This window comes from Lolium rigidum, chromosome 7, assembly GCF_022539505.1.
Source record: "Lolium rigidum isolate FL_2022 chromosome 7, APGP_CSIRO_Lrig_0.1, whole genome shotgun sequence".
Classification (NCBI taxonomy): domain Eukaryota; kingdom Viridiplantae; phylum Streptophyta; class Magnoliopsida; order Poales; family Poaceae; genus Lolium; species Lolium rigidum.
Window position 1 is genome coordinate 246,846,235 of NC_061514.1, and position 13,842 is coordinate 246,860,076.

A 13,842-nucleotide genomic window follows, 5' to 3' on the forward strand; every position below is an offset into this window, starting at 1 on the left:
ATAGATTGTTGTCAAGGTCGAGTGTGTGCCCTCAAGCACATGTAGCAATAACTAGGGTACTTCTTGTCCTTCGAGCATAGTTAGTATAAGTCATCCGCAAGTAAGACCTGGGGTGCTTTCCTTCTAACTGTTAGATGGCATCACCTATTTATTTATTGATATCATTTTGAGAATATATACTTATCGATTTCTTGGTCTCGGCAGGACACAAAATCTATGTCCTTTGTCGAACTCTTACAAAACTAATTATATATTTTCTAATAATAGATCAGCTAATCCCTACCTAAAACTACCTACATTTTTATTTATTCACCAATGGAGGCAACTCTTGAAGGTTGGGTTTCTTCTTATGATATATCCGGGTGCAAATTATACTCTTGGTTTATAATACTTTCATCTGATTACAACATTAGTATAATATTCCCTTTGTTTTCCAACCTCTTTTATTCCGTGATGTTCTTAATTTTGCTATAATTACTACATTTATTTGCTATGTGATAGCCTAATGGAAGTTGTCGAGATGGAAGCTGTCAAGATCCTGCCCAGTGTCATGCTGGAAGCTATGTTGCAGAAGCTGCACCTTTTAGCGGTGCAGCTACCTATTAGAATTATTTTTTTTGTGCGTAGTGGTTTTTAAAGACTGAATTGAGGCGAGCTTATTTAGATGTACTTTTGTTTTTTTAGCATAAAAGTGTTAATATATTTCGCTCTTTCCTTGATTGTGTATAAGCATTGTTGTTCTATTCTGATTTCGTGTGTTCAATTTTTACTGACTTTGTTTGCTAAATCCTATAAAACTTATTTCCATTTACACGTAGATCAGTTCGATTTTCACGGGATCGTGCGCCAAGGCGCACATCTAAATCTAGTAGTAGCAATGACTGGACGCCCGTTAACGCTCAATAGTTTGAACGGTGTGAGTCCTGACACGGATACAAGCATTGGCGATTTACGCAAAAATAACTTTTTTCTAAAAGAAAAGCACAGACTAACCCTCTGACCGAACTATTTCACCCATCTAACCCTTTTGTGTGGGACACAGATCAGGTTGCATGTCACCGTGTGACATGCGGTCTAAATTCAAATTTAAACATTGCAAAAAAATCTGAAAAAAAATCATGCATGTTCACAACACATATGAAGATAACCCCTAAAAATTTCAGATCAAAATTCGAAACATACATCGAGAAATAAAAAAGAGAAACTCAGATGTGAATAGTCTACAGAGAAACTCATATTTGAATTCGAGAACTATTCATGATAGATTTCTCTTTTTTGTTTCTCGATATATGTTCCGAATTTTGATCTGAAATTTTTAGGGGTTATTTTAATATGTGATGTGAACATGCATGATTTTTTTCAGATTTTTTCGCAATGTTTAAATTTGAATTTAGGCCGCATGTCACATGGTGACATGCAAAAGGTGCATGTCACCTGATCTGTATCCTTTGTGTGGTGTCCTTCCCATCGGCGCCACACCTCACTGTGTGACGCCCATGCGAGCAGCGCCACACATCCATGCCGACGTGGCGCGGTCGACGCTGCCCGCGGTTGACCAGCTGACGTGGCAGGATGTGTGGCGCCGCTCGCATGGACGCCACACTTTGAATGTGTGGCGCCGCTCGGAAGGGCGCCACACATCCTGTTATGTGTGGCACCCGCCCCAGCCCGACCCCTCCTCACTTCTCCTCTCTGTTTTGGCTGAAGAACAAGGCGGCCCGGCGGTTCCTCCTCCGCCCCACCCTCTCCCCCCACCAAATCCACCATCAAATCATTAGATCTGCCCGGGCATTCTCTTCCCAATCCCTTCCTCAAGGTATTCTCCCTCGATCCCCTTCGTTTCATCCATGATTTTCTCGGATTTAATTCGATTTAGACATGGAACCCTAGATATGAAAATCTTAGAACTTGAATCCATGTGCTCATGTATGTGTTGAAATCCATATTCTCATGTATCTATGTGTTGAAACCCTAGATTTGTTGAAACCCTGGACATCAAATTTCAATGAATGTGTATGTGTGATGGCTTATTTGGATATGAATTCTCATGTATGTGTGATGTATATGTGATCTAGATATATTCTCATGTATGTGTTGCTCATATTTGTTAGTGGAACCAAAATTTAGTAGTTCTTATTGTGTGTATTTGTAGGATGGTGTGGCTCATAGATCGTGAGTATGACAAGGATCAACGGGCTATTCATATGATAGAAAAGGGGAAGGTACTAATATTTAGTTTTGTTAACACCTCTTGTTTTATTCCATTTGATATGGCATAATATTGTGTGTATGGATGTGCTCGTAGGTTCTTGAGCCCTTGAAGATTTGTTACCACGGTAGCATCAAGGACATGCCATATGACGAGCGGTACACGAAGGTCATCCAGCCTACCGGTCTTCTCCCCTTCATCACATGTGGTGACCCAGCATATCACTGCATGGTGTAGTATGCAAATCGTTGACATAACACCAATGAAACACTGTTCCACTAGTATTGCATCGCTCAAAGTGGTACAACAGAAACATATGCGGGTCCAAGGCACGTCTATAGAATTACAACACCGACTCTTTACAGAAGATCAACATAGCCTCCTACTTTACAATGAGGTAAGACTGCAAATAAACTCCAGAAGAACGACTTGTAGTCTAAACTTACCACGAACTCTATCTATGGATAATTTTACTAGCTATAAAGGCTATGTTTGGATTCTAACTAAATCGGAGCTAGGTTTAGGGAGCTAGTTGCCTTCTATTGCTAATCTAGGGTTTCTCCTTGTTGGATGTGGTATTTGACTCTTCTGACAAGGTCTTGTTCCTTGAAGTAGTTGTTGACTCCTCGGCCTTTGAGTTGCACTATAGATTCTCCTTTGATGCCTCCATATCTAAGCAGGGGATTTAAGGTGGGATGAGTACAAGCGTACTCAACAAGTTCATTATAGGAAAGAGGTGTTTAAGGCACTAGCTACAGCCATGGACCAGAAAGTCCAAGGCAATGCAGGTTTTTGTAATCATTTCTTCAAAAGGTTGCTTTTATTCCGAAGAGCTATGTCCGTCAGCCTTCACCGGGTGTCTAGAACTTCATGGAGTTCCTTTTCGTCCGCTTTCGCAGTTCCATAACCCGGAACAGGGTGTGAGAGGTCACGATTTGATACACTCTGCAGAGGTGTGTTACTTTACCCATAAGAGTTCTTATCCTTGTTGCCAACCGGGCTTAAGACTCCGTCCACACTTCCTTGGTGTGAGGCCAGCTATAAGTCATAGCCAATCACTGGGCCTTCCCGCGACCCCGCATACCCACCCTTTTGTAAGTCTGTCCTGTCCTTTATCTATAGGTAGACCGACCCAAGCAAAATGTCCTCCCCTATACCATAATGGTAGACCGTTCCGGACATTTTCCATGCCCTGTCCTTTACACTATAGATAGACCGACCCATACAACCCTTACAATCCCTACATTCCGCAGTAGAAGCAATGGATCTCTCCCCGGGGCTTCCTCCCTGTCTAAGCAAGTACATGCTGGCCACCTGCAGTTGTACCCGTTGGTATGCGAGAGGAAAAAGAACAGCTGACTACTCCGTCCCACTACAGATCTTATGGTGAACACAAGTATTACGACACAAGAATCACCGGACGACATTTGTTGTTAATTCTAGGTGGATACAAACCCATTGCAATGGAACCTCCACCATACTCATACCATGGTTCCATTGCCCACCACATAGTCATATTCATAGTTATGAAATTAGCATTTTTTTTCATGCAATAGTGATAAGTATAGTATTTTGCAGGTAATTTGATAAAAATACTCAAATTGACATGAGCAAGCGATGAACTTGCCTTTATTGACTGCAAGATTATGCAGGCAAGGTCTCCGATACATAATAACTCCAAATTCTGAAATAGCATCATCGTCCGGTAAGGACGATGTTTAAAAGATTGGCAAGGATGCAATAATGCATAAGTATGAGATGCAATCGCTCTAAGCGTGACCTAACCCCGATGATTTAGGATTAGTGAGTTGGTATGATTGGTTTAGGGTGTATTGCACTTTTTAGAGTGATACACAAACAAGGTTCTTATTAGGGTTTTGTTGTCTTAGAATCATAAACAAATGGTAAAATGCATAATAACAATCATACACACCAAGGGACAGTAGTTGTATAATAAGTAAAGGGTAGTTTTCAATTTTAAGTCCTATAGTGTATGGTTGATGATTCCTTGTTATATACTTCAAAAGAATAACCTTTGAAGAACATGTTAATTAGGAAACAATAGGTATTTGAAGTAGAAACTATTTGCTTCTATGGTTTACCATGGTTCTCAATTGAGTTTCCTAATTAAGTATTGTATGGATCACACTAAGGTGGGATTGAGTTCCTAGTCATGTAATGGTTGCATGGTTTGGTTAAGCAAGGGCATACTAAGCAATTGATTATAATTGGTTTCTACCATGGTTGTTTATATCTTACGGGTGATAGTTGACTAGGGTTTATAGGTCCTATTAGGCAGGACTGATGATGATTCTTTATTTTCTTCAAAAGAATAACTTTTGAAGAACATATTATTGAAGTAATAAGAAGTATTTCAATTATGGTTGAGGTTGTCTAGGGTTTGGTATTGGATTCACTAAGTAAATAATAGTTGGTTCCTAAATAGGATGATTCATAAGTATCTAACACTAGTAGGATTTTGTAGAGTATGGTATGTAAGGGAAAACATCAATCATGGTTACTATTAGAGTTGATCAAATTGGTTTGATACTAAAGGTGGTCAATTAAGTATGATGACCTTGGTAATAGGAATTAGGGTTTACACTTGCTTGACCCTATTTGATCATCTAGGTTTGATGGGTATGCATACATGGAATACTAAATTCTTAGTGGTAGGGCTCCTACATTTTATGTGGACATTGCAAGTAATTAGGTTCTATTATGGTTCTATGATTTAAAAGAAATTAAGACGATCACATGGTATAACCTAGGGTTTAGGTTTAGAAACAAATTAGGGTTCATATAAAATACTAGAGTTAGGGTTTTAGGGTTCCACATGAAATGATGAGGTTGTAATCTTTATTACATGGAATTAAGGTTTCCTATTTGTGATGCAACTCTTAAGTTAATAATTTGATTATGGAGTTGAAGTTATTAATAACTTTAAATTGAAAATAATATTGGACTTGGCATTTTATTATTTTAAAGAATTAATAATTAAGACAATTATTAATTAGGGTTTAAATCCTTTTAATAAGGATTTAATAAGTTAGTAATAAAGGAAAATTAGTTTTAATGTTTTCCTTATTTTGTTACTCATTTTTGTTTATTTTAGAAAATTTAACTAATTATTGAATTTGATCTGAATTTAGAATAAAAGAAAACACTTAATTAATAAGTTTAAAACACTTAATTTTTTATTAAAAATAAAAATTTCATATTATATTTTTATTGGATAGACTTTACTTTCAGAAGAATTTTGATATCTTATTTTTATTTTTAGGAGTTAAAATGAATTTTCTACATTTATTCAAAGTTTCACGTATTTTCTGGATTTAAATTAAAAATGTAAAAACTAAAGTCACCCGGGTTAAACTACCCACATAGTCACTGACCAGTGGGCCAGAACCACGTCAGCCGCCATGCGGCCTTTGACCAAGGTCAAAATCGCCGAGGTGGCGTTGGAGTGGCCAGCCGGCGGCCAGGCGAGGTTGATGCCGATGATTAGGCGCTCCCGCGTCTGTGCTGAGGTACTGGTTGGAGGCGCGGCGCTATGCTGAGCTTAAGGGTGGCGGCGCCCCCTCCTATTGGTCACCGGAGTAGCTCCAGCAAGCACAAACAGCGGCGGCGGACACGGGTGAACGGCGCGGCGACGCTACGGTGGGCTAGGGAGCAAGGCGAGCGTGCTATGCGGTAGATGAGCTCACCGCGAGCACGCCGGGCGTGTCGGCGAGGTCGGGGGAGGTCGCAGTCGTCGCCATTGGCTCCTTCCAGCGTCGGAGAAGACGATCAAGACGCGGATGCTCCAGGGCGTTCCAGCTCGATTCCTTCCGTATGTGGGGCAAGTCGACCATGGCGGTGACGATGGTGGTCACGGTGAGGCTGGGGATGGCTCCAGTCGGCGGCGACGAAGAACGACCGATGACTAGGGTTTCGACATGGACGAATTTGGAGCAGAGAGAGGAAAATGGAGCTAGGTTTTCGTCCAGGGTACTTACACGGCCCTCGTGGTCGTTGATGGTCGCCCAGGTCAACAACGGCTGCCGGGACATGGAGCTCGTCGTCGCCGTGGTGCTCTCCAGTGCGTCGACTGTGGCGAAGACGAAGACGAGGACTTCGTCTCCGATCTTATCCGCCCGAAACGGTACGTTGGGCTGGTTCTGGCGATGGCCTGGGCCGAGCGTTGGGCCGCTGCTTGGCTCGGTGGCCGTTCAGGTAAGCCAGGTGAGGTCCAGGTAAGCTCCTTCTCCATTTTTCTGTTTTTCTGTTTTCCTTTTTCTGTTTTCTGTTTTTATTTCTTGTTGATTCAAATTCTGTTTGAATTCAATTATGTTTTTAAAACTTTATTGTCTGAATTCTAATGTAATTCACCCAAGACACTTTAAAGATTATTGTTGTGTATTATAAAATTTAATATGAATACTAAAACATCGATTTATTAATTATTTAATGGATTTGAATTAAATATTCATATAGGCATGAATTGGAGTATTATCTTTGGAAATATTCAATTATTTTCCAAATGATAGTTTTCTTACTTAGTGATATGTAGAGTTTTATTTGGTGTTACCTTGCAAGAAACAATTTCAAAGTAATATTTATTTATGGATTTCTAATAAGAAAGTGATTTAATGGCATGATTTCGTGTGCTAAAATATCTCTAAAGACTTGATCTCTTATTTGAGAATTTGGTTTCTTGCATATGATTTTATGTGAGCACCTATTTGTTGAAGTCTTGTAATTTTTATTATAACCCTATTTCAAAATTAGCACTAGTGTTATATTTTAATAACACCTTGAAATACCTAGAGTGGATAGTACTCTTTTCATGGTTTGGTCTTGGTTATAAGGATAAGTGGTTGATCACCACACATGGGTTTAATTATAGGATTTGGTACTAGGTGTTTCTTATGTTCAATAATTGAAGCATAGGATTTAATGAGAATGCAATTCTAGGGTTTCATTCATATTTACTTATCGTCTCATGGGTTGGAACTTAATTGGCTTAGGTTTTTGTTGTGATCACCCAAGTGATGCACAAACTAGGGTTGAAATATAGTTCTAGGTTAAAGAGATGAGATGACACCATATTGTATTGGCTAGGGTTTACTCTCCCCTATGCATGATAAAATGGTTACTTGCTTAATATTTCATGTGCTCCTCTAGTTACTAGGGACTTGAGTATTGGTTTATCTTATACCAGTAGGCTACTATTATTATCTTTAATCTATCATGGAAGTATCTAGAGTGGCTATGGTTCTTATTATGGTTACCTTTGGTTATAAGGATGAATGGTTATTCACACCACATAAAATATAGGGTTTGGTTCTTATGGTTTCTCTTGTGTTCCTTAATTAAGGAATAAGTGGAATGTAGATGTGATAGGATTCTACTTATGATCACTAAGTGACTCTCAAGTTAGGATTGAGATATAAGTCCAGGGTTGCTTACTGGTGTTCTCCCTATGATTTCATGCGATATGTGATATCTACTTATCTCCTAGGGTTTAACTTATCCTTATATATCTTCAAAGCATGGTCATGGATTATACATGATCAACTTATTCTTAATGTCTTCTATCTCAAGTTCTTAGGGTTTATGATCATTACTCAATTTATAATGATCAAGGGTTTGGCTTCCTAAGGTATCTCTCATGAACTAGGTTTCTCACTTCAAAGATCAAGTATTGTCTTGATCAACTAGGGTGTAGTAATTCTTTTATACTTCCATGGGTGGACATGGCTATGGTTACCTTAATAGTTTATATCCCAGGAGAATGCCCGAGATAATAACTTAGAGTTCTTTCCAAAGAATGATGCTATAATCATCTGGTTACATGGATAGTTCTCTCACTAAAATTCAAGTGTTGCCTCAACTAACTTGAGTATAACACCATAGCTTGAGGTATCTTATATAGGAATGGATTATTCTAGGGTTTATGGTGTACTCACAAGATCTCATTAGTATGAAAAGGTTAAATCTCCACCTGGACAACTGATGTCTACGCACGCTTCTATTCCTGTAGACAGTGTTGGGCCTCCAAGAGCAGAGGTTTGTAGAACGGCAGCAAGTTTCCCTTAAGTGAATCACCCAAGGTTTATCGAACTCAGGGAGGTAGAGGTCAAAGATATCCCTCTCAAGCAACCCTGCAATTAAGATACAAGAAGTCTCTTGTGTCCCCAACACACCTAATACACTTGTCAGATGTATAGGTGCACTAGTTCGGCGAAGAGATAGTGAAATACAAGTAATATGGATGATTATAAGTAGTAATTGCAATCCGAAATAAATATGGCAGCAAGCGAACATGTAAGAGAACTTGTTGGAAACGGTGTTTCAATGCTTAGAAACAAGGCCTAGGGATCATACTTTCACTAGTGGACACTCTCAACAATGATCACATAACAATTAAATAACTTCTCCTCACTTGTGCTACTTTCAAACACTCTCTTGTTGGATAACAAACACTATTCATTGTGTAGGGCTATAAAAGCACACCTCAAGCCGGAGTAAACAAGCTCCACAACGTCCGGAGTTCATATTAAAGTAACCTCTAGAGTGCATAATAGACCGTTGCAATTTAAACCGAGTACTAACATAGCATACACACTGTCACCAATAGCTATGAAAGGGGGAATAGATCACATCAATACTATCATAGTAATAGTTAACTTCATAATCTACAAGTGATTACAATCATAACCTACGCCAAGTACTTCATGATGCACACACTGTCAACTTTACATCATGGAGGAGGAATAGACTACTTTAATAACATCACTAGAGTAGCACATAGACTAATAGTGATACAAAGCTCATGATCACATAAAGATCACACCATGGGAGAGAGAGATGAACCACATAGCTACCGGTAGAGCCCTTAGCCTCGGGGGAGAACTACTCCCTCCTCATCATAGGAGACAACAACGGCGATGAAGATGGCGGTGGTGTCGATGGAGATGACTCCGGGGGCAATTCCCCGTCCCGGCGGCGTGCCGGAACAGAGACTTATGTCCCCCGAAACTTGTCTTCGCGATGGCGGTGGCTACGGAACTCTTCGTGGAATATCATCGGGTGTGTTAGGGTTTTCGCATCTGGGAGCATATATAGGCGAAGGGGCGATGTCGGTGGAGTCCCGAGGTGGGCTACCCACCAGGTGGCGCAGCCAGGGAGGGGCTCGCGCCCCCCTATGGTGTGGGCTCCTCGTGGCCCCCCTTCATCTCTCCTTCGGACTCCGTGAAGCCCCTGGAAAAATAAGAACGTGGCCTTTTGTTTCGTCCAATTCCGAGAATATTTCCTGTGTAGGATTTCTGAAACCAAAAACAGCAGAAAACAGGAACTGGCGCTTCGGCATCTTGTTAATAGGGTAGTTCCGGAAAATGCATCAAAATGATATAAAGTATGGATAAAACATGTAGATATTGTCATAAAACTATCATGGAACATAAGAAATTATAGATACGTTGGAGACGTATCAACAACTTAGTTGAATTTGTCTCTACTTTCCTTCATCAATTCATGGATAGGTTATTATTCCATTTGATATTTGGTCATCTCACCACTCCAAGATGAAATGGTTTATCTCCTAATACTTGAGTTCAAAGGTTGTCCTTGATTCTTAAATAGGTAAAGCTAAGGTTGACATCAACGGTTTCTCTCACTTGGAAATGACTTGAATAATATCTCAAGGTTGTGCTCCAAATATAATGATGTGGTGCCCAATATCTATGGTTAACATTTGTGGATTCTCTCTCTAGGGAATGTCTTGAATAATACCCTAGGGTTCTTCTTAAAGATGATGATGAGAGTAATTGGATGTATATCCAAGGTTTAGTTCAAAGTTAATAGTGCTTCTCTAATAGATATAGAACTCTCTCCCTCCTCTAGGTTTTGATGTATAATAATTTGAATAGAGAAGAATGTAGCAAATGGAAACTAGGGAACATTTCTAGAGTTGAGATCCTTGTCATGATTCCAAGGATGAAGTAGAATGAATACCATGAGATTCATGGTAGGAACAAGGATTAGTTTAAGACATGGAAAAGATAAGTCACGAATGATTTCTCCATTTTATTATTACTTGATATCCAATTGAATAGATGTTCATATGTTATGACAAGGAAGAACATATTATAATCTTTGATAAGATCAAGTAACTGATCATTGATAAAAGTATTGTTGTGTTGATTTTAGTTCCATTTGATCTAACCCCTTAGATCAAATCATCTCTACAAAAACAAGGTTTTAGCAAAGGTCACATTGAGGTTTATAGCACTTGGCTTGATGATCTACTTCAATTCCATCAAGGTCAAGTGAAACTTCAGTTACTGTGACATGGTACTTGAAAGCGCGAAAATTCCCCGGATTTTCTATGCATGAATGCAATGCACACATCTGTTTCCTCTCTTTTTGTAACCCCAAATCCTGGGATATTACAGTCTCTCCCCCTTAAACTAAACTTCGTTCTCGAAGTTTGAACTCTCTCACGTTTCAGAGTGTGGAACTGACTTGTGCAGACTACAACTTTTCTCGAACTCCGTGGTAATCTTACTGGATATAATTGAATATTCCCCTTGTCCAGATTCTTCCTGGAATCCAATAGTGTCTGTCTCTGAATAGTGTCTTCTTACTTTAATTCTATGATTTCTTCCAACACTATAGACTTGTTTCCTTTCTCATTGAAGATTCAATGATTGGGACTTCTTCTTGTGCTGATAGTCTTAACTGATGACTAAGTTGATAACCCTTAGTAGTTGGTAAAAATAGGTCTTTGTTTTCCCTTACTACCAAAAATACGATAATGGTACTTAGTATGGTACTTACCATGGAATGGTCTTGATAGTTTATTTCACTAAGAATGGATTAGACTCACTTAGTCTATCCAGTCATGGATTATGATTGATACCTATAACTCTCTTGGTTCCTTTAGGTTCCATGAAAGGAATCTTTCAATTAGTATTTAATTTTGGTATGGTCAATCTTCTTCGGTCTTTGGACTCCTTAAGCTTTATTTGGTCTTCAATATTTTCTTCGTCCTACTCCATTATCCTTGGCTTACTTGAGCTTTTATACTTCTGAGTAGATATTGATCACTTTCTCAAGTTATAGTCTAATTCTGGCTTCCTCGATGTATGAACCTCGACTTCTTGTCTGACATCCTTCTGAAGTAGTGTCCAACAATCTTATGAAAATAAGATCGAACTTCCTCTCAGTTCAGACCTTCTTCTTCTACCTTGCTCAAAATATTGAGTCCTGGTATATCCAACTCAATCTTTACTCTCCCCCTTGGAGTTTTCTTATGATCTTCAACTCCTTTTTCTTCCAAACATTGGACTCATGGTTAGAATATTGGTCTAGGTGTAGCTTATGGTTTGTACTCTTCTAAGGTTTCGCGAAGAATCATTGTGGTGTATCCACACAATTCTGGACATCCGATGTGAATCCTTCGACTGAACGTTTATAGGTCACAATTATTTGGCAGATAAGGTTTTATTTCTTAACCACTTCTTGTTACAAATAATCCAATTGTGGACTACTTGATACCAATTGTGGCTATTTGATAACCAAAAGTGAACTCTTTTATAGGTTCTAATCAACTGGACAAGACATCTACTACTTTATCTCCCAGTATTAATTGATCCTATACCAACTGTGGTCTTCTTACATCCGCTATGGTTTCACATGTCATCTACCTTCTTTCAGGGTTTATTTTGCAAGAAAAACCACTTGCTGACACTATGAATATAATATCCTAAGTGATTTCACATGCATTCCATCTTCCATAATGATTATGGTTCTACTTCTGCTTCTCCATAATCACCATATTTATCACCTTCATGCTTCTTTCATACTAAAGTACTCCTCTGTTGAGGTTAAGCATGAGTTTTGATTGATTCTTCCTTCAGAGTATTGTGGTTGCTTCCCAGAACTTTGATTCCTTCATCTGATGAACCTTCATCTTATCTTTAGAATCTTCAGAATTCGTCACTTCCTCACACGGATACCATTACCCTCTAGATATATAACATCAAGTAGAACTTGATATTGCAACATGCACTTGCATATCAAAGTCAAACTTCATGTATGGATCTAGTCAATCAATGAAAATCCAATGAAAATCCAATAAAATCCAAGAAATCTAGCTTTGTGCTTATAATACACACCATCATAAGCCTGAATATAGTAGTTGAGTAAGACATCTCTAAACATCAGGCTAAGATGTGTAGTATGTTACCACTGTTCAAAAAATCGGCCGAGATACCGATTTATCGCCCGATTTATCGTGAATCGGGTGGTAACCGATAAGATTTTTGCATATCGGCAAATTTATCGCTCCACCGATATTTCTGCCGATTTTCTACCCGAGAACCGATATTTCGCCCGATTTTCACTCTCATGGCCGATATTTCGCCCGATTGTTAGTTAAATTTTGATGGAATTTGTTATGGCATTCGATATTTTCGTCCTATGGTTTTGTAGAACTATGCATTAGCTCCAATTTTTTATTTTTATTGATTTAAATGCAAGAAATCAAGGTAATACTTCCATTCAATGTTCCAATATTTTTCTGTATAGCATATTATAGAAAATTTAGTGTCAAAAATTAGGATTTACAAAAACTAAGCCGATAAATGGCCGACCGATAAAATCGATTAATTGGCAGATAAGCGATTAATCTCCATTGTAAGGCCGTCCGATAAGTTAAGATTAACAATTTCTTGAACATTGAGTATATAACACCACATAAGATAGGTTTATATCGTGATACTTAGCACGAATATATGGCATACTACTATTTGTCTTGACATTTACCTGAATTGCACAATTTCAATGAGACAAACTTGAACAATTTGGTCTAGAATGGTTGTGGTTGACCTAATTTCGTTTCGAAGTACTAACTTAACTTCCGTTAGGTTGAGGATTACTTCACATGGTGTCTCTAGGTTCTAACATGGGTACTTCAAACACATAACTATTAGAGCATAGCTCGTATACTTCCAAGTGTTTCTACAATGTGGCTATGGTCCTGGTATACTTGATACATTTACCATGATTTTGGAATATAACTCTATGTACTAATATCTAACTTCTCATCATACTCCTCCTAATAATTAGTTATGATGTTATACTCATCACATAATGACTCTCAAGTGAATCATATATGATCAGCAACTCTATGATAACCCACAAGTATAGGGGATCGCAACAGTCTTCGCGGGTAGTAAAACCCAATTTATTGATTCGACACAAGGGAAGACAAAGAATACTTGAAAGCCTTAACAGCGGAGTTGTCAATTCAGCTGCACCTGGAAACAGACTTGCTCGCAAGAGTTTATCAGTAGTAACAGTTTTATAGCAAGTAGCAATAGTGAAATAACAGACAGCAGAATAACAGAGACAGCAGTAGTGATTATAGTAAACAAGCAGGATTAAAATACCGTAGGCACGGGGACGGATAACGGGCGTTGCATGGATGAGAGAAACTCATGTAACAATCAAGCAGGGCATTTGCGGATAATAATAAAACGGTGTCCAAGTACAAAGCAATCAATAGGCATGTGTTCCAATTATAGTCGTACGTGCTCACAATGAGAAACTGTTATCACCAGAATTTGACCGAGTCAGAGGTGGGC